Consider the following 20,555-nt stretch of genomic DNA (forward strand, 5'->3'; position numbering starts at 1 on the left):
CCCGATAGTTCATAAAAGGCTGCCATGCTGTTCAAAACGGGCTTTATCAAAGTGTGAGTGACCACCTGGATCTTTATAGCACGCTACACCGGACACAGAGAGGCCGAATGATAAAGCCACCTATTGTTATCCCTGTGGTTATGGTTCCTGGTGGAAAAAGGACTTGGGAGGGATCTGCAAGGGTCGGCAGCGTTCTCTCACAAAGCTACAGAGATTCCATCTATGGCCGACAAAGTCAGCATTTCCCTCATTTGTGGGGAGCTATTCAACCACTTCCTGGTTTACATGATCCCAGCATGCCTAGGATAACCTGGATTGGCTCAAGTTCACCTAGGTCAGCCTATTGGTTACACTGATATGCTGACTTTCCGATAATATGGACAGAAACATGTAGAAATATGGAATTCATGCCAAATTCACTTGTAATTTTAAAAAGGTTTTGCTGACTCACAACACCCAAGCAGGGCTTTAGCAGGATTAGCCTTGTTTAGTATTAATTGCATACAGACAAGCAAGCATACACATACAAATAAATACACATGCTTACATATGTGCGTTTTCCATAGCCACTTTGCTTAACAAAGAAGCAATCTCCCTCTACTTTACAAACATCTGTTTTCTTCTTGGCTGCTGCATAATGTGTGTGTGTGTGGGAACTGACCACCAGCCAATAGCTGGCACTCTGGGCCCTTCTGCAATCCCTCATCGGCCAATCATCATGCTAAAACCGTCTGGTTGCCATGACTTCACAGAACCTTCACTGTTCAGGAAAAGGACATTCTCCCACTGTGAAAAAGGGAAATGCCTGCCGAAATAAAACAAACAGGCCACTGAGAGCTCAACAACCTCTCTCTCTCTCTCTCTCCCAGTCTCCCTCGCCCGCCCTCCCACCGCCGCTGACAGCTGGCCTGGCCATGCCACGGCCGGGGGGCACAGGGAATACAGGGGCGAGCGCAGTGCGCCATGCTCTGGCACACGACTATAGGCTATACATACACACACGGCTCAGCCATCCCACTGCGTAGGATGGAGGCTACACCTGACGTGGGAAAAGCACGCTTAGTGACTTTATTTTACTTCCTGTAATCACAAGAGAGTGAGAAGACCAGAAGCTTAAAATTTACTTTAAGTGGCAGAACCTACCATGCTAGATTTAAGTAGGCAGGCCAGCAGCAGGTAATTGGCCAGGACAACACCACAAGTCTGCAACACCTACTTGTGTTTTATGAACATGGCTGTGACAACGACTGAATCGGTCTTTCTAAAAATGCATGCTTGTGCGTTCTTGTGTCCCCCGTGACACATTTGATGCAATATCCAACGGCCTAAGTACGATTCCAAAATAAAATAAGACCAAGGACAGAGGACGGATAAAGGTCCAGAAGTTTACTTGCCAACCGTGGACGCATCCGATGGTGACTTGGCTGACGAGAATGGATGGGAAGCCCCAAGATAATACAGAGACGACTGAAACAACTGGCAAAATGAACACCTGTCCGACTTAACTGACTGCATAACGTCAAGCACACAGCCCATCTCAAACTGTGAGATGGGCTGACAAATTATTAAATCTACTTAAAATATGAAATGGTGTTTTTGCCCATTTTCACTATTTAAACACTGAAGCTGTGTGGGGAGGAGAGAGGAGAAATTTTCTTCAGTCAGGAGAAAAAAACAACTTCATCTGTATGCAAGGTTGATGTCATGCACACCTTGTTTATCGTTGGAAAGTTTCATCTCTGCTAGTGTATCTTCACTGACTCGCAATGTGTCTTCACTGAATATTGAAGTCTGAGACGCCATTTATGACGGTGATTATTATAATACACAAGGGATGTATCGGTGTTCTTCAAAAACAAGTCCATATAATTGTCAGCTACATGTGCGTAGGTTCCAATTAAATGCTAAATATATCAAAAAGAGAGGAACACACAGTTTACACTGAGGTTTATAATGCAAAAGTAAAAATTGCTGCTGACAACAAACTGATTTTGGTGTAAACAATTTTTTTTTGTTCTTGCAAGAAAATCAGTTTTTCTGCCACTTCAGTGATCTCTACATTTAATCCCTCTGATTTTTGTGTCAAAAGCTTCGGTGTGGACATTCTTCTTTTTCTAACAGTGTACAGTGTCATTACCACATCACTAATAGCTGGAAAGTCTTAAACCTCTTATTATCCACATTTTCCTATGAGCGAGCATACATCTTTGGAATCTCTGTGCAATAACTTGGCATTGTAGAAGTGAATAAAGCCTTGCTATGTTAACTGCATTACAACATCTATACCTCTACAGATATATCCAGAGATTCTACAGGTTTAACTGAGGACAGCCATAACAATAAATGCTAGCTAGCCATTAGCCACTGAAGCTAACAAGGCACTACTCTCATCTCAAGAAGTTGGCTCCATGAATCCAGCACTCTGCACACAACCAGGCGATCTAATTACCCCCCTCCCTTGTCAACACAAAAGGCACTATCCTTCCTAATGGTTAACAATAACTGATACGATATAGACTAATCTAGATGTTAGCACCAAGACCTTGACCAATGCAGGAACTTCCCATTCGGCTGACATCCCAAAACGGTTCAATAGTCAATGACTTCAAAAGCAAAGACCAGTACTGTTGGGAAGACAACGGTACCAGATCTCAATAATTTACACCACAATGTTTCTTCACCTCGTCTTCTTCAGCTAAACTGATCTGACAAAGATAGGGTTGGTTATTGATATCTAGCTGTGAGCCAAACGATCTAGCCTTCACATCTAGCCTAATTCACTTCAGAACGATTGGACGAGAGAGCAGAAAGGGGCGGGAGGCTAGGCAGTGGGGGAATGGAGTCAGGCTAGCTGAGAGGGAGAACACTCTAGTCTACTGATTAGTAGCTGCACGCTGACTCAGGAGCTCGGCTAAACCAGCCACATGAGAAATGTCTTTCATCTCTGAGCCAGGAGCCCACAGGCCCTGTCCACAACAAAGTACACACACAAACATAGACACATACAAATATGTGTGCGCCCTCTCACACACACACAAAAAGAACCCGCTCCCTACATCTACATCTGACACATAATTGGTGGCTGTCTAGCTCTAGCCTTGGTAGAAACACCACAGCAGATTATATCAATTGCTTTTCGGGAGAGAAAAAATGTTGGCCGCCCCTCCAACAGCAGGTGGTTTATCGAAACACACAGCAGCTATTAACATGTTGCTTTGGCCTGTGATTTATACATGGAATTCAATTGTGTGTTTGCATGTGTGTGTGTGTGTGTTTTGGAAATAGTGGGCCAATATTTCAATATGCAGGGTCAACATATAAAACACCCTGAGTCAAGCAAGAACTGTCTACACTTGCTAAGCTCACCGACATTTACCTAGGGATCAATGTCTGTGCTCTTTTCCTACGGCTGAGTTGGATTCATAGTGACACTGCAGCCTTTTTTACAATGAAAAAAATACCACACAGTTTTGTCATATATCTTAACTCACTAGCAAAATATACAGTAGGCCTAAACATAGCAACGGTTGCTATGACGAGGTGTGGTAGGAGCCCTTGACAACGCTTTGAAAGGTGCATATCCAAGCATTGGCGTGACTGGGGCCCTTTGTTTTCAGAGGGTTTTGCAATGTGTAGGGCTGGTGAGCCAAGATTGGAACAAGATGACATGTCAGTCACTTTAAACATATTGAGTGCTTTGTGGGGTAGACATCCGCAGACATAAGCACGCATTGAGCAGGCACACTCACACGAAAAGACACACAGATACACATCCACACACACACGTAGGCTATACACACGCTGCCTGTGCAAAACACACACACATGTTCACTACGAGGCCCTAGGATGCAGTGAAACTGGAAAAACACGAGTGACGCCAGCTAATCCACACAGCCAGACTGGTTTGGCCCAAAATGCTGAGCGGTTATCAGGCCCATCTCGCTCCATACCAAGGAGAGAAGTCAGAGCCATTTTTGTGTGAAAGTTGGTAACTACAGGCAAGTGTGTTCACTTAGCAGCCGGCCCACAAATGATATGCTCAATACTCACAACCAAGCCTCACACTGGGTGTTTTCCATGGTGTGTTTTGAGTGTGTGCATGTGTGTGTGCTGTCTGTGTGTCGGCTAAGAGTGTAAGAAGTATTATATGTGTGTTACATATGCACGGTTTGCGTGTGTGTCTTTGTGTTCCTGTCTTGTGTGTGTGTGTGTGTGTGTGTGTGTGTGCGTGCGTGTGTCAGTGCCCATGCGTGTTGGCTATGTGTGAGTAATGCATCCCTAAGCGCCTACATTGCGCCAATGTATATTTACTTTTCCCTCGCTACTTGAAGAAAGTACAGCAGAGCGGGAATCGGGGAGGGAGAGTGCAAAGGGAAGGGAAAGAAATAAGTAAGATGAGGAGCTACACTGAGAATTTGAGTAAGAGAGATGATCAAGGTAGACAAAAAGGAAGAGAGAAAGAAGCTAAAGGAGGAAGGGAGACTGACAGAAATGAGAGGACAGAAAGAGACACAGGAAGAGAGAGAGAAGTTGATAGAAGTGAGACAGAATGACAGTCAGAGAAAGAGAGGACAAGAGTGGGACATAAAGAGCCAGAGAAAGACAGAGTTAGAAAAAGAGATAGAACAGAGACAGAACAAAGAATAAAGGACAAAATAAAGTTTAGGTCGTGAGAGAAAGTGAAACTGGGGTAGAGAGAGAGTGAGAGTGAGAGCGAGAAAACACATCTCAGCCCCAGTCAGCAGTGCTAGCTAGTTACAGTAAGTGTCCAACCCTTACATCCGTACAGCGCTCCAACCCCAGCCCCAATTCCAGAGTGGGACGGAGGGACATCTGGAAGCCATAACAGGGATTATTTACAACCACAGTGAGGTAACGACACAAAAATGCCGCTTGCAGGAGAGACAGGGAGGGAGATGGGGGGTGAGAAAGAGAGAGAAATGGGGGAGAGAGACAGAGAAAGAGCAAGCAGGGCTTCCCAGATCCTGACAAGAAGAGCAGGGAAGGCAGAGAGGGAGGGAGGGAAGAAGAAAGAGACCTGGGAATGGCCTTTCCTTCCCTCTGACCGTGGCGGGACCGCTGGAGGGGGCGGACTTATCACACCTCGTAAGCAGGCCAGGGAGTTTTCCTAGACTGTGTAAACCTTTGCCGAGGAAATACTCCATGTCATAAAAAAGGAGCAAACGATAGGCCTGACTGACTATGGCCTATGATTGTGCCAACGTTATAAAGAGCCAGCCATGAGTAAGGGCCGGATTTCTTTTTTTCCTAATTATGTCTCATGGTCAATGGATACTTCTGAGGGTTGGTGGGAGACTGTTGTTTGAATTCAGCTGGAAAAATCTGGGTGGGAAAAGTGAATCAGCTCCACTGGCAAGTAGCAGAAGACTGTGATTGTACTGGGCTGCTAACAGGTGTGAATGTGTGTAACTGTGTGACTATGAAGCAGAACATTGCTAAAAAAAAAAAAAGGGGTGTATGTGGTCATTCTTGGATAAATTCAGGTAAAACAAAAAAAAGCAATTGTCTCTGTCTCTAGGAATCTCATGATCACAAGTTTTCTTCTTTTGTTGCAAAATCAACCTATAAAGATTTTAACAGCTTGTAATTTCCCTGTGCGGTCATATGGTCATTGGCTTTTCTTAAGAAGAATACATCATAAAAAACACTCGGGGCTTTAATCACTTCACAGGAATTATTCTGCTAGACTGTCTGTTACATTACTTTCCAAATCAAAATGGCTACGTCAGTGACATTTCAGTGCCACTGTGTCAGCAGAAACCCCAGAGCCAACTCACGCTGGGCCCACCAGTTCCTGTAATAGGTTTCTCCTACAGCAATCTGTTTAGAGTTCTGCCACTGAAATTAGCCATGTCCCATCGTTCCCAAAGCTTCCTGACAGAAAGTCCAGTAAGCTGCTAAGCTTATACAGTTCCAGAAAGCTGTGGGCCAAAACTGCTTAGCAGTCAAATGAAGAATTATTTATTTATTTATTATTTTTAGAAAAGTGAAAAGTTAAAAACTGTTCCAGACCTCACACTGCTAATTTTATAGATACAAAGGCTTTGGTCTCAGAAATAAAAGCCGCCTCATTTCAAAAGTACTTCCTGGTTAAATAAAGGCCAGATAAATAGGACTAACTGAAGGCTGAATAAATAGCACGCCAAGGTCATCAAAGGAAAACTAAGGCTGTGTGATTGTAATAACCTAGTCCTTAAAAGGGAAAGTGACTCAGCGCCGGGGGCACTTCAAAAACACGGCCCTTTTAGCAATTCAATTGCAAGTAGCTTAAAAACATCCAGTAAATTACCCAAATTACAGATGGAAATTGAACCAGGCCCCTTCATGTCACAGCCAGAGGCTCTCCCAACAGATGTGTAGGCAGGCAGGATCGGTTCCAAAAAAAGACACATAGGCTATTCGGTCTACTGCTCTCTCACACAACACACACACAAACGCAAAGCTGTCTGATCCCCACAGGCAGTGCCAGGGGGCACCGACAGCGCCCCGACATGTATTTTGCCATATATGATATATGTCAACTACCAGAGAGATGGGGGTACGCTGTTAAATCATTGATAAGCGCCGGAAATCCGTGAAGGGCAGCCTGGGAATCACTTACATAGCACGTAAACATGCTTTGGAGCATTAAATTGCATTTAATGCTAGGGTGCACACCAGTGACACCAGAATTCCCAGAGCAAATGCTGTCTGTCTGCTGCTACCCCCTACCCCTCCCCACCCCCTCCACCCCACACCCAACCTCAAGTTCCCGTCAATCCCCATCTCCCTTCTTTTCCACCTCACCCTCCATCTCCTGATTTCTCTCTCATTCCATCTCTCCTCTTCTTCCCTTCCCTACTTTCCTCTCCGCCTATCTCTCTCCCTTCATTTCCATTCTTCCCTCCCCTCCTTTGTCCACCTCTATCCCTCACTCTCTCTCATTCTCTCCCGCCTTTCCCTCTCTCTCATCTTTCTCCCCCGTCACACTAATAAGAGGGCAGGAACGGTCGGAGAGTCTTTAAGCTGAACAATCTGTGCCCTACTGCAGTAAACACACAAACAGGATGTTCCCGAAATATTAAGAAACCACAAACACCAAAGGAAAGACAGGAGGGCAGGACTTGATGAAACAATAGATCAGATCTGGAGAGTGTCACAACTGAAAGCCTGCTGCAGTGAGCATACACCCAGGCCGACAACGTGAGAAACACTGCCTTAGAGAGGCAGGGCTACACCAGTCTCTGCTCTCTATACAGGAAGTGTTCCCACTACTTCAAAGAGATCTTCAGACCCGCATATCGACATGTTCAACCCACATGGCAAACAAGTTGATTTACACAAATCTGTCAACACAACCTTAGGATACCAACTGTAGATAAAGAGAGAATAACGGCGCCCGGCAGGCCATGTTACCTAGCCTTGGTTTCCTGACTATCTGCCATATTGATTAGTGGTGGAAGCGCCAACAATTGTAGAATATTGGAATATCCATCTAGTGCACTAAAATAATTTTGCTCCTCAAATCATCGAGACCAGTAATTGAAATGAATACTCCTGATTATAATATCTAGTAAAAATCATAATTTTAATGTATGATGTTTGCACTAACTCCAGGATGGCTTTCAGACTTTGGAAGGAGCTGCAGGCTCAGGAGGCGGCCACCAGAGAAACAGACACAGACAGCTGTGTGAATCTGCCGCTTTTACTGCCAGCAGAAACACTCGCTCCTCAATCCCAGGAACAAATGACTTTACAGCAGACTCTGAGAGCCTGCACAGGCCACAGCTCCCACATCAGCCTGAAAGGAAAAACACTAGCAGACTACAGGGTGGTTACAAGAACCAGAGCTGGGAATACAGGGCATGTGCAGTGGGAATGTTCAACAACCCAGACAATATTTTTCCAATACCGAGTTGGTAAAAATGCAGGGTTCTCTCCAACGAATGTAGTGGTGCTGCTCCACCCTCTCAGTCTGCAGCAGCACCTTGTGAAATTTGTGATCAGTCAATCTATAATCAATCACTTTAACAATAGTAAGATTTGGCATCATCAGTGGTGTGAAAATATCCTGACAGATGCTACTGCACAAGCTTCCTACTGCCATTTCTGGGCTCCTGTGAGGTCCCACAATGATAACATCCTCTCTCTGATTTTTTCCTCTAGATGTCTGCTAGCCTGTGGAAAGTGTGTGTGAGTGTGTGTGTGTGTGTGTCGGAGGGTGGGGGAGGGGGAGGGGGGCACAATGGGTACAGCGCAGCACTCACACTGCACCATTTAAGGGTTTGATTCCCACTGGGGCCACCCATACTATAAACGGATCCACTCACTTGGATGAAAGGGTCCACCAAACGGCATATTTTAAAAAGACCCTTGAAGCTAGAGTGAATTGGATAACACTAATAAGGCCATGAATAGATAAGGGCAATTCTGGTGGAGCTGGTGTAAATGGAAAGGGCAATTCTAACAGTTTCGGGCAAAGGAGATGGGGAGAGAAGAGAGGAGGGAAGAGGAGAGAGGTGGGGGAAGAAGAGAGAAAGAAAAAAGGGAAGAGGAGGAAAGAGGTGGGGAGAGAAGTCAAGACAGGGGAGGAGGAAAGAGGAGGAGAGAGGAGGGTGGGAATACAAGCAGGGAGGTGTGGAGAGAAGGGGGGGGAGAAGCAAGGAGAGAAGGAAAGAGGAGGAGAGAAAAGTGGTGAGGAGAAGTGAGAGGAGGGGAAATAAGAGAGCGGGGGAGGAGGGGAGATTCAGAAAACATTGAGATGACACTGACAATGAAACTACAGTGTCTGTTTACACGCACACATGGGTAAAAATATTCACACACACACACACACACACACACACACACACACACAGACACACACACACACACACCTCCCCCCGCTGCTGCCACTGGGGAAAACAAACAAAGAGTGCCATTTGCTTCACAGATGACCCAGGTCTTTTCTATTCAGCATTAAGATGTGTCCGGCTGCAGGCTCCCTGTGGCGATATGTGTCATGGTGGAGGTAACCCAAGCTTCCTTTCATTCTCTGGGAAAAAGCCCAGCTAGGTGTGCTCAGGCTGGGGCCGACAGGAAGGACCTGGAGCTAGGGGGACCATGGAGGGGACAATGACAGACAGAAAACAGGGGCAACATCACAGGTCCTTTCATGGTGGATGCTTGCATTTAGGGCTGCACAATTAATTATTGAAAATCATATATCACAATTTTATGTTTCCACGATTATTAATCATGTAATTCAGCGATATTTAAGTGTTTTTCATATTTTCAATTCCCCTGAAATTTCCCCAGTGTGGTGTATCAAGCACCTCCATTACGCGTGACCATTCATAACCTTTGAATGCGCAACGTCCACCCATGTGACCAAAAGGAAAGTTAAGATGGAAGCAGGCAGCTCTGGTGGGAAAGAGAGAGAGAAAACTTTGCGTACACCATCTTTGGAAAAACACAGTGATGGAATGGATTGGCCCAACGTTACAGGGGAAAATCCTTCTCTTGAGTCTGAACAGGAAAACGTTGTTTTAGCTCCTAAAATTGGATCATCATCTGTCATTAGGAGATAAATTGGTTTTAAGCTAGATGAAGACAAACAAGTACACATTCAGTGCAAGGCTTGCCTTAAGGCTGTAGCTGTGCCCTAAAGTATAGTAGTGTTTTATTTCAAGTTTATAAATAACACAATAAGAGTAAGACAGCAAAAAAACAAGACTTTGTAACTGCTGCTATTTTGAGAAATACTGCACTGAACAAAGTGCAGTATTTATGCTAGCTATTAAATATGCTAGGCGCTTTCTAATACAGTTGAAACTTCAGTGTGGTTCACATCAAGTTTCATTCCAAAATCAGATATCTGAAAAAAGTGATTATTTTCTTATATTAAATGGCTGACAGCAGAAAATGTGAACAAATAATATAACTTTTTGAGGGACATTAGGTAACCCAGGTCCTTAGTTGACAAAATTATAGTGTGTGTGTGTGTGTGTGTGTGTGTGTGTGTGTGTGTGTGTGTGCACGTGTACACACATAGTGGTCAGATCAGGGTAAAACAAAAAACAAAAACACTGGAAAAAGGCAGAAAAACAGGAAATGTCCATTAGAAATGTAGGGGAGTGTTGTGTCCTGAAATCCTGAAAAAGAGAAATTGAATTCCTCACTACAACACTGCTACAGGCTTCAGTTTTCCATTGCAGGTGGTGGCCTCTGCTGTTATGAAAGTCAAAAGAATAATGGGTAGGCTGTGTAGCTTACTGACACTGAAATCTGAAGAAAACCACTAAATTACCGCTTTCTGCTCCCAAAATAAATGGAGGGGACCGAAATGCTACGCTATATATACACTTCCCCCTCCACTGCAGCCATGCACAACAGACACTTTCTAGGCCACAACCAGTACCCGTGGCTGGAAAAGACTAGCTTGGCTACTAATTATAACCTCGAGAAGAAAGGTGTCAGTGCTGGGACTTGTAACCAAAAGCATCCTGAAAATATGCATCTGGCTACAGCTGGGCGTGTTAAGACGCGCCTCCTGTTCAGAGCAGGAGGAAGATACACACGTGACCGCTACAAAAAAATGAATTACATTTCACAGGGAGCAAAGTAGGGCTAAGTTGCAAGGTTAATGAATGGCCACAGACAAAGAGACACAGGCAGGGCCTGGGCCTTCCCCATGTTGTGATGTTAGAGGGACTTGGGATGTTTTTTTTCAATGGTTACAATGTTCTAGCTTTTGCACAAGAGCCTAAAAGATTAGCACAGAAGCTGCTCTGTCTTATCCATACTTGGGTGTTAACATGACCTAATAATCCTCTGAAAGCACAAAAAAATTTTTTTCAGAAGAAACAAGACTATTAGTACCCATTCAGAAATCCTAAGCAAGGCCAAGGTACTATCGGAGCACAACAGAAACGTCTTATACAAGAAAAAAACTATTCAGTATAGTTTCATTTAACTGGTCAGGAGAATAAATTAAGTGATCCAAGAGTTAAAAGGCAGGGAAAACTCAGGCCTTATCCATTTAGGACTTACGCACTAGCTCAGGCCCAACACCGTGAGCTGGCAAGAGGAAACGGTGGCCCTGTAGTAGCAGGCAGACACTTAGATAAGGGTTACGAGACTAATGACCTCACTGATAAGCAGATTGAGTCAGCGTGGGAGGCTACAGCGGGACAGGCCCTTGTTTTGACGAGGATGTGAGACATCTAGGTGATCGCTGACACCAATTGTCTCTGCAGGCTGATAAACCGCAGGCTGCAGTTTGTCTGCTTCCACAGCAGTATGCCAGACTTGCTGCAGAATAGCACAGGGCACCGCAGGCAACTGTACTGTCACCAAACTCGTACACCCTCTACACCCCTGAACTCAGATTCAATTCTGGGTCATGCCACCGCCAGAAGGTCTCAGATAACTCCTCTATTGTTGGATGCATCAGTGAGGGCAAGGAGGAGGACGATAGGAGTCTGGTGGAGAGCTTCGTCAGGTGGTGCAAGGAGAACCATCTGCAGCTCAATGTCAGTAAGGTGGATTTCTAATGGAGCAAGAAGCCACTGACCCCTGTCAAAATCCAGGGTGAGGAGGTGGAGATGGTGTAGTCCTGCAAGTATTTTATTTTTGTATTTGTATACTTTATTATCCCCGTGGGGAAATTTATCCTCTGCATTTGACCCATCCTATACACACACTAGGAGCAGTGGGCAGCCGCAGTACAGCGCCCGGGGACCAACTCCAGTTCTTTTTGCCAGTGCCTTGGTCAGGGGCACTGACCGAAGTAACATACATGTCTTTTTAATGGTGGGAGGAAACCGGAGCACCCGGCGGAAACCCACACAAACACGGGGAGAACATGCAAACTCCACACAGAAAGGACCTGGGACGGACCGGGGTTCCCAGGACCTTCTTGCTGTGAGGCAACAGTGCTAACCACTGAGCCACCGTGCCGTCTATCAACAACAGACTGGACCCGACTGATAACATGGAAGCACTGTGCAAAAGAGGGCAGAGTAGACTGATCTTCTTAAGGAGGCTCAGGTCTTTCAATGTATGCAACAGACATGTACATGTTCTATCAGTCACCTGTAGCCAGTGGACAGCACCAAAGTAGACCCACCACTAAAGTACTGGAGTTTTCAGGCGCACAGTCGTCACGAGAAGCACAAGAAGCATGAATGCCAAGGTACGCAAATGGCAGGTTTGTGGCCTCTGCGTGTCTAGCCACACAGAAAGCATAAACCAAGACTCAGACAACTCCTCCCATCCCCAGTATGATGGCCTCATGCAGCTACGGAGCACCTTCATCCTCCGCCTGACCATTAGGCACTCATTTGTGCCAAAAACCATCACACTACATTGCTTTGTGTCCAAACGGTCCCAGCCTCAGCCAACTAAGCGGGGTACTTGCACTTCTATACAAACTACCGTGGATTGATTTTTGAATTCCTGATGCTCTGGCCCGATCTATACAACGTTTTCATGCACAGTTTTCTGATCTGCACATATTTCTGTACATTCTCTGCATAGGAGAAGCCATAAATCTCAGGACACATTTTCTGTACACATGCCGCCTCCATCTATAAATATGTTCTGGTAATGATAGTGATCCTGAGAACAGACAATAACGCACATGCGCCTTGTCTTTTCTGCATATATGGTAGCTCCATCCAGAGTTTTTGATAAGTGGACAGCTAGCAGTGCTCATATCCAAATCTATCTACATCTAAAACTGAATATGAATAGTCTTTTACAATACATATCTACATGCCTAGTACATATGTATGGCCTGTAGACCTGTAATGTGAATGTAGCGCACATATTTTCACATCCTCTGTATACTGTAAATTCAAACATTTGAAAGACATTTCAGCATATTACTGCACCCTTCTCATTGTTATGTATAGAGATTTTTATAATTTTATATTCCAATATTTTTTTCATATCATACATATGCTGCATTCTTTCTTTCTTTGCCTCAGTAAGTTTTACTGCTTTTATTATGCTCACCCTCACCATGCTGTAATCCACACTTTTCATTCATGCATTCTACCCAATTTCCCCATGGGGGTCATTAAAGTTTCATCTTATATTATCTTTAGCTTACAGGCTAAGCTAATCAGTGACACATAGACAAAGGCTTTGTTTAAATTGGTAAAAAGAAATATGGCTGTTCAGGCCTGGCTTCGAAGTAACCTCAAGCCAAAGACAGATTTCATATGTTGTGGAGAAGGAAGCATAAATGTGGCTGTGAATGTAACTTTGGCCCACTGCCTCCTGAGTTGATGGTGGACTAAAGACAGTTTGCACAACAGAAGAAATGTCTTCTGCTACACGTTTCTTTGAATCCAGATGTTAAACTAGGGTCACAGTAACATACGGCTGCACAATTATGTATAATCATAATAATGATGTATAATCATTTGTGATTTTAGTTTCCACAATTAATAATCATATTGACAAGCATATTAGCAAACGTTTAAACATCTATTTTAAAATGCATGATGCAGCTGAGTATAAATGAGACGCTGATATAGGATGCAAGAAGTGCAGTATAATAATTTTGCTCTTCAAGGCATCAAGACTAATAATCATGATTAATAATCATGACTATATCTACAAATATAATTGGGATTATCGTTTTAGCCATAATCATGCAGCCCTACAGTAACACTGTTAATTAGCTGAAATTGTAGACTGTGTCCTACTGCAACAATAATAATTAAAAGCTCAACAGTACTGAAATAGAAAGACTTCATTGGGTGGATAACCACACTCGTCTTTGTGTGGTGGGCAATACACGCCTTGGTGCCGCAGCTAAGCTATTTTGCGACCTTTAGAACATCATTATAATAATTTATGGAATTGCCTCATTTACATCATTTCCTTATCAGGGCAGGACTGTGTCTAGAGGGAAGCAGATTTGCACAAATAAGGCATTTTGGAAACGGATGGATACTCAACAAAGCAATTAAGGCTAAGCATCTAGCTACGGGGGCTAAACCATCCAGAGTATTTAGAAGGTAATTATCACCAAATATCCGTAAATTAAGTATTTATGGACAGAAACGTGTGTAAGAACCTAGGCCTAATTATTTTTAACCCCAACTCAAGTTCAGGATTACAGCTATTGAAGCGTGAAGCAATTTTACAATCTGAGTGGAAGAGATTTTGGGCTACAAGTGAGGAAGAGAGGTGGTGAGAGTGTGTGTGTGTGTGTGTGTGTGTGTGTGTGTGTGTGTGTGTGTGTGTGTCTGTGTGTTAGTCACCAAGGAGGCATAAAAGCAAGGGCAGTGCTGTGGGTAATGAGGGAAGTGACAGCAGATAACAGAATGCAGCGTGTGTATCATATAAAGACAGCACATTTCTCTATTACACAGTAAATCATTTCTATGTAACATTTGTGCATGCCGTTTACTTTTCTAAATGGCCATGCTCAACTGATTCCCTCAATACAGTGAATAGATCCATTAACTACTAGAAAATATTAGATAACATTGTAAGAATCCAGTTCTTAAAAGCTTCTCAATAACTCATAGTAAACAAATAAAAAAACAAAAGACAATCGGTGTGGCACCGTTAAGTTTTGTTGGTGATACCTGGGTGAAAAAAAAATCTATTTGGATAACATAAGTGGGTTAAAAATGAACAAAAATTCCATGAAAAATTATCAGGGGAGTTGATGAAGTTCATCCATCAGCATTGTCTCAAATTGTTGCACGTCCATCATGACGTGAAATGTACGGAGGAAGCAGTGTATGAGGCACGGCTCTATATATAGAGGTTTAACAGCAGAGATGTCTCAGTGGAAGACAATTGAGATGACAATCGGAGCGACCACAGGATTTCCCCACCGAGTCGTCTCAGGAGAGAGAGAGAAGAAGAGGGAGGGGGAGGAGCAGTAGCTGAGGCTTCCTCTGTGTGTGTATGAGTGTGTGTGTCCAACTAGAAGAATAGGGCAAACAAAGCCACAACTCTAGCTTTCATATAACATACACAGAAACATACAGACTTGGAAACTTGAACGCATCCACTCATACTCACACACAAACGATCTTACACACTCATTCTCGCACTTGTGCACATGAGCAGACACACAAACACACACACACACACACCACTTCCTCACCACACGCAACCCACAAAAACTTTCAATATGTAAACCACAAAACCACTACCTTATTTTGCACTGTCTGAATGCAACGACTCTTTCACAGTGCTGAGGAGGAAACATGCTCACAGATAAACGTGTAAACAGATTAGCAGGCGATGCACAGCACAGGGGCTTCATTTTATTACCGTGAATCCATCCAGACAACATGGTGATTCAGGCCTAAGAGGAAGGCTTGAGGGACGAGCAGATCAGTGGCATGTGAGTGAGGCATGCCTGAGTGAATGGCTGTCATTCAGGTGGAAGATGGATGAACGCCGCTGACAGAGCGCTCGCCCATCTGACGTTATTCGAGTCATGTGTCTCCACTATGAAGACAGGAAGTTCGGTACAGTGGGTGCGCACACACATAAGGCACAAACACACATGCTAGTGATGTGAAATACACACCTCTAAATGTGTACACACATAGGTGGTAAGTGACCGTGCAAACACAAGCAAAGTATGCCACACATGCGCATATACATTGAGCAGTATAGATAGGTAGGCCTAAAAATAGATCGGGTCACCGTCAAATTCACCAGCGCACCATAAGCCAAGGGCAACGCTCCATCAGTGTCAGCTATAGTGAGCAGCACTGAATCAGAGAACAAAGAGCAGGACAGATGGACGAACTGACTTCAGATAACCAAATGTAGCCTATATCTTCTGGTTCAGCAAGTTCAGGCCAATAGCATGGGCTCATCAACTGTTTCTCTTTATCTCGATCTCTCTCTCTCCCCCTCTTTATCCCACTCTTTCCCTCCTTTTCCCTTCTCTCATTACCTAATTAAGAAATGCCATAAAAATAACTCTTATTTATCCAGGACCGTTTGAGTGAGCACACATGCTCTTTTTTCAGCGACAACGTGCTTCAGATTCACACAATTACACACATTCATACCTTGGACCTGCCCAATACAACCATAGTCTTCTGCTGTTGGCCACTGAGCTGCTCCACTGGGTCAGTTTAGAGTTAAGGCTAATTTATGGTTCACCGTTAAGATGACACTGACTGTAGATGTCTATGGTAGTGCAAGCATTTATAGTTCTGTGTTGGTGACTGCGCGTAGACCACCAAAAAGCTAGATGGCAGTGTCATGTTTTGTTAACACAAAAGTAAAACAACAGAAGAAGTCTTGTTTAGATTCTCTGAAGCCCAGGTTCTTGGATATTTCTCACCACGAATTCAGTGACATCTGGTAATCTTTACAATTTGGGGATGAGGTGTCGTACAAATCAATATATTCATATGCCCAATCACAGTTCTTGCGGTCTTGCGTTGCCCTACACTAAGTTACATTTTTGGGGAGGTGCACGCAAGTTACAGCAGCAGCCTCTGCTGGCTATGTCAGGACCGCAGGCACCTACGACGTAGCAACGGTGACACTTCCAACGCCGATCTATAAATCTGCCTTTATAGTTTTGCATTGCTCAAGAGCACCTTGACAGTAGCTAATGAGGGAGGGGAGAGCATTTTTTCTTCACCGTCCCACCCAGATTTTTCCGGCTGATTTGGGATTCGAACAAGCCTGCTTGTCGTACCTCTAGGCGACCGCAGTAAAGTGTGTGTGCTCCTGCTAAGAAGCTAATTTAGCCACTGAAGTGTGCAGTCCTTATTTAGCTTGAACAATTTCAAAGGGCAAATACCTGTCCTTTTTACTTGGCAGGAGGTTTCTTTTAGAAGTATGGCAGCGTGAGACAGAGGATGAAAGCGCGTCTTTGCGTGTCTGTGTGTGTGTATGTGTGTGTGTGTGTGTGGATGCAGCAAAAAAGCTTTATTAGGGATGCAACTCAGCTCTGTGCTGTCAGGACACTGCTGGTTGGACTGACTGCACTGTCTGATCGACTCAGCCTTTGCACGCCTCTCTCTCTCACACACACTGAGTACACACATACAAACATGCCCCCACAAGTACAAATACATGCACCCCCTCAACACACACACTGCCTGGTACATGCCATACACACTTTAACACACACACATGCACTAAGACTTAGGCACACATAACCACCTGCACACATATGCACAAAACGTACACTCTCTCTCAAAAACACACACACACAAACCGACCATTCTCTGTCACTAGGCAAAGCTGGGATACGGCAGTCTGTGAGAGAGCGAGGGAGGGGGCAGAGGAGCTGAGGGAGGCAGGAAGGGAGGGGAAGGACAGGAGGAGAGAGCAAACAGAGGTGGAGAGAGAGAGAGAGAGAGAAAGGGAAAGAGAGAGAGAGAAGGGAGTGCATCAAGAAAAAAAGGAACCAAATAAACAATTGCATAACAGCAATGAAGACTGAGCGAAGACTGAGCGAAGAAAGGAGATAGCAGATTGATAGAGTGAGAGAGATGGAAAGAATGAGAGCGAGAGAGCTAGCAAGAGGAGACAGATAGAGAGAGAGAGAGTGGATGGGGGCGGGTGGTGCTGGCGGACAAAGAGCCAGGCCTGGCCTCATCCAAACAGCTGCTGTTCTCCCTAACATTGCACCTCAGCTCCAAATTCCACAGGCAGCCCAGCTATGAGGGGCTGGGGCCTGAGTCAGCGCTTTCACACACACAGCTGAGCCCTCTGCTCAAAGCAGCCAGGGGGATGCGCTGGCTACGGCACGTGCAGAGGGACATAAAGCAGCCACATCCAGAGGTTTGGAGTTTTGCCTAGATTTTTCAGACGATTAGGTGGTAAAAGAGGATTGGGGCTTGTGCAGGGAAAGGAGGCTGGAGACTCAAAGAGCAGAAGAGCACACATATGCCTTTAAGAACAAACATGAGGCTAAGAGCAGAAGGCCTGAGCAAAGATCTGGCACTAGCAGAGCTCTTCCAAATTGAAAAGATACAAAATATAGCTGCATTTTCACAGTTTTACAGTTGTAAAGGGAGCCTTGTTGTAACTTGAGCATAGGATTTCTGATTATTTTAAACTATTTGCATCGTACTATGCAAGGATCCTGTGGCTAAAACATAATGTTTGTAGTATTGTAACATAATTTTTTGAAATCTTTATCTCAAAAACCTCACAGAGAGCTAGTAACGTACAGGGCAAATAAACATTCAGGTTTGTTTACGGGTGCATTATTAATACACAAGTAGAATGAATCCAACACATGCAACACCTGCATCACAACGCAAAATATTTTCTGTTTTGAAATGAACAAACTTCAGAGGGTAACGCAATAAGTGTGATCTATGGGTACAATTCAAACTCGGATCGGTTAAGTAACTGGCGGCAATGTGTGTTGATGACGTAGTTAAGTGGTGGAGCGAGTGAATGAGAGTCAGGACATAATAACAGGCTGACAGAGGGGGAGCTGGAGCAAGGAGCTGAGAGCAGGGCCCATATGCATAAAACATAAAAGAAAAGGAGCACTGATCTAGGATGACTAGCTGGTTGACGTGACCATCTAAAATTCATGGTTTCTTCAGAGCAAAAGTTTGTGCGACTGTGCACTCATATTCAAACATGCTTAGAACAAGGTAAAAAAAGAAAACAGCCGATAATAGATGAAAAGCAGGAATACAACAGATCCCCCACAGAAACCACAATGAGTGTAGGTCCAAAAATCCCCTAAGTCTTCTAAAAAAAAAAAAAAAAAAAAGACAAACACTATCTCCCTGCTAACATGCTCGGCAAGTACAAGCCAGAGAAGAGCAGAGGTGAATCGGATTCCTTGGCATCTCCCCATACTATTACAGCTGGGGTTGCGTGCCAAACTCCCTGGCTGTCTCTCTGTGCGTTAGGGAAACATCCTGTGATAGCGAGAAGGAGGAGAGAAGGGACTGGAGGAGGAGAAACCAAAGACCAGAGAAGATCACATGTTGAAGTTTCCCTCCGTGTTATTTATGAACTTGTGCCCTGGCGAGGCTCCTGGGGGCTCTGGTTTTAAGAGCAGCTAATAGTTTTCATCCCGGGGTCGGAGACAGGGGAGGGCCGGCCAGTAGGCACACACCCAGGCTGATAGATTTATTTGAGTAAAAAAGCTGGGCTGAACTTGCATTGTTTTTAAAACTGTGAGTGTTTTCCTCTTCTGGCAATCTGTCTTTGACCCTCCTCTTTAAGGGCTTGGTCTCGAAAAACACTTCCTATCTGTACCAAATAAATTTTATATCAGTCCTGATCTCAAGGCAACAAAAGCTTATCAAAAACCTTTAAGGCGTTTGATTCTTACAATGAAAAACAAAGATTTCCTCTTGTTTAAGGGCATTTTTAGTTAGGAAACCAATTGAGTGTGGTCTGACTCTAGATAAGCATATTGCATATTGAAATGTGCTTTCAAAGCAAGGTCCATGGTATTTTAGAACCTTGTCTAATTTAAATGCAATAATAATCCCAACACAGTTTAGACATGATGAGATCTGTGAAATGTTACTATCCTGTCATAGTTAGTACTTCTATACCCAGGATAGTGTGAAATTGTTACCCCTAGCCAGAATTTGAATGGGGTCTAGTGGAAATGGTATGGCAGCCAAAAAACCTTTATGGACAGTGCCCAAAAAGCCTTAAATTCCATCCCTAGATTAAATAGCAGTTAAACATAAAGTTTTCTCCAAAATTTGAGTGTTTTGCGCCCCAAGAGGCTCCTTTTCACATCAATATATATGACATGTAATACACTGTAGGTGCCAAGTACATAAATTCGACATACAATTGTAATAGAATCATTAACAGGGTGGGAAATTTAACGTCATCCACCAGCAACATGCCAGTTTCATCAAATTCTAAAAGTCTAGCTGGTTGGTAAAATAGTAAAAGTGGCTGGTAGATTTTAGGATGCACCAGCTGCCGTAGCTGGTGGAGTAAAAGATTTGATTTCCTGCCTTGATTACTGCTCATATTGCTTGGAGCATTTCATTTCTGAAGAGATAAAAGAGAATAATCTGATTTTATGTTTACTGTCCTCATATGGGAGTTGATATATGGACCCTGTTGTTTTTTATCTCTATGTTGTTGTTTTGCATGACACATCTTGCTCACTGATACTACTTATGTGGAATGGAGAGATGTCTGTTATGAATTTTTGGTCAGTTTATTTTTTACTTGACACATCCTGTTCACAAACAGAAAGTTGTTTCGTAAATAGGAAATGGAGGAGTATCTGTTATCCATTTATTTGTTGTTTTTGTTACAACAGATTCCAGACAATCAGAAGACAGTTTCATGAATGGAAAAAAGGGAGTAATGTCTGTGTTCTGCATTTTTCAGTTGTTGTCTTGATTTGGTTTTTGCTTGACACTTGCATCCTGCTCACAAAGAGCAGTTTGGATGCGCTCCCCTTCACTGACACAAACCCCCAGTTCAGTGAGCATAGGGAAGAGACAAAAGTATGTGAGCAAGCACCTTTGCCAGTTGGCAGCTGAAAAACGAAGGGTGGTGGTGGGAAGGGTGGAGGGAACGAGCAGTTTGCCTAAATTCACCCTTTCATG

At 44.0% G+C, this 20,555-nt stretch overlaps 1 protein-coding gene across 6 annotated transcripts in view; it reads right to left on the reverse strand.

Annotated features, from left to right (window-relative positions):
• cdc42bpab (CDC42 binding protein kinase alpha (DMPK-like) b) overlaps positions 1-20,555 on the reverse strand; it is an 87,098-nt gene that overhangs the window by 58,217 nt on the left and 8,326 nt on the right. Inside the window, exon 1 of one of the 6 annotated variants that reach the window (XM_078289750.1) lies at positions 662-712. The exons of the other annotated variants lie outside the window; for them this stretch is intronic. The gene's annotated coding sequence lies outside the window, so the exon portion shown is untranslated. Of the gene's footprint in view, positions 1-661; positions 713-20,555 lie in introns of those variants that run through there. 6 annotated transcript variants of the gene reach the window in all.

Source organism: Centroberyx gerrardi, chromosome 18, assembly GCF_048128805.1.
Source record: "Centroberyx gerrardi isolate f3 chromosome 18, fCenGer3.hap1.cur.20231027, whole genome shotgun sequence".
Taxonomy (NCBI): Eukaryota; Metazoa; Chordata; class Actinopteri; order Beryciformes; family Berycidae; genus Centroberyx; species Centroberyx gerrardi.